The sequence below is a fragment of the Callospermophilus lateralis genome, unplaced genomic scaffold, assembly GCF_048772815.1.
Source record: "Callospermophilus lateralis isolate mCalLat2 unplaced genomic scaffold, mCalLat2.hap1 Scaffold_93, whole genome shotgun sequence".
Lineage (NCBI taxonomy): Eukaryota > Metazoa > Chordata > Mammalia > Rodentia > Sciuridae > Callospermophilus > Callospermophilus lateralis.
In genome coordinates, this window is record NW_027517451.1 from 3,739,316 (window position 1) to 3,741,289 (window position 1,974).

The following is a 1,974-nucleotide window of genomic DNA, read 5'->3' on the forward strand; positions in this document are numbered from 1 at the left end:
GTGGATATATTTGTGGCTGCTACTCCTTAAAAGCATCTGTACAGAGAAATGATTCTAATCCACTGCCCTGAAATCCTTAGGTGCTGCCATACCACTCTAGTTCATTTTAGCATCCTTGCCTCTGTTGGGTTAAGCAACTTACAATAGGAACTTGATAACTCTGATGAAATCTTGGATTGAACTAAATTATACCAAGCAATTCCCATTTGGTACATCTCTATAGTTCCAATGTACTTACTTTCCTGGTGGAAGGAAATCCTATTGGATACATGACTGGTACTCTATCTAAATTAGCTTTTCAAGACAAAATTTTCTCATACTCTCAGTTTCTTATAATTTTAAAAGTGCCTAAGTACATACTCTATGACAGCTTGACTGTGCTGGGAATTGAACCCAGAGCCTCTAGCTTGTTAGACTAGCACTCTACCACTGAGCTATACACCCTTAAGTCCCTGTACTAAGATTTAAAAGGAAGAAAGGACTACAGAGGGAAGAAGGCTGTGAGCTCTCATGTATTAAAATACTTTATGCTCTTCCTCATGTTTTTTTCATGTACTGTTCTCTATATGTATTATAATCTTTTAATTTTTTATATTTATTCATTTGTACACTTAATAAAACAGTATAATTTGATCAGTTTAATTCCCCTGTACCTTCCATTTTCTTCCCCACTCTTCCCCTGATCCCCTTCCTTTATTTTACTGGTCTCTTATTTTTTAAAACTTGTTCTAATTAGTTATACATGAAAGTAGAATGCATTTTGACACACTGTACACAAATGGAGCACAAGTTCTTATTCCTCTGGCTGTACATGGTGCTGTCACACCAGTAGTGTAATAGTACATGTGTATATGGTAATAATGTCTGTCTGTCTCATTCTACTATCGTTCCCATTCCCACCATCCCACCCTTCCTCTCATTCCCCTCTGCAAAATCCAAAGTTCCTTCATTCTCCCCCAACACACTGCTTATCAGAGAAAACATTCTGCTTTTGGTATGTTAGGACTGGCTTATTTCACATAGCATGATATTCTCTAGTTCCATCCATTTACTGGCAAATGCAATAATTTCATTTATCTTTAAGGCTGAGTAATATTCCATTGTGTATATATATATACTACATTTTCTGTATCCATTCATCTGTTAAAGGGTGTCTAGGTTGGTTCCACGGTTTGGCTATTGTGAATTAAGCTGCTATAAACATTGGTGTCGCTGTGTCACTGTAATATGCTGATCTTAGGTCTTTGGGTTTAAACAGAGGAGTGGGATAGCAGGGACAAATTGTGATTCCATTCCAAGTTTTCTAAGGAATCTCCATTTTTCTTTCCAAAGTGGTTGCACCAATTTGCATTCCCACCAGCAATGTATGAGTGAATTATTTCCCTTTATCCTCATAAAAACTTTTATTGCTTGTATTCTTGATAATTGCCATTCTAACTGGAATGAGATGAAATCTTAGAGTAGTTTTGATTTTCATTTCTCTAATTGCTAGAGATGATGAACATTTTTAACCTTTTAATTTTATTTATGTGTATATATCTTACGGAGGTCAAATTCCTTCTAAAACAAAGAATATTAAACCAAATCTATGTGTAACAAAATAATTGCAATTCAATCCAATGATTACAAATACCCAAAGTAACCAAATTAAAGTTTTTTCTAATAATGTTATTTGTGCTTATAAGATTCTTATCAGTTTTTTTAGATTCAAGTTTTCTAGATTTCCCTTGAGTAAATAAATTCTAGAAAAAGAAGTATTTAATTAGAAGCTATAATGTATTTATATTCTGTAATACCACAACATAATGAAGAATTTACCTTATTGTAAATCTGAAGTAAGTAATATTTTCAGGATATTTTTATAACCTGTATCAAGCACAAGGTACATTTTTAAGGCCCCTCGACTACAAGCTCAGGATTTCTTTAACTGTCCCTTAGTGTGCATTTTTATATTTTATTTCATATTCAACTCTT

The 1,974-nt window shown here is 33.7% G+C and overlaps 1 non-coding gene across 1 annotated transcript; it reads right to left on the reverse strand.

The window, feature by feature from the left end:
- Window positions 1–372: 372 nt before the first annotated feature.
- On the reverse strand, window positions 373–444 carry Trnav-aac (transfer RNA valine (anticodon AAC)). The gene has a single exon. It is a non-coding gene; the product is annotated as a tRNA-Val (tRNA).
- Between the last annotated feature and the right edge of the window lie 1,530 nt (window positions 445–1,974).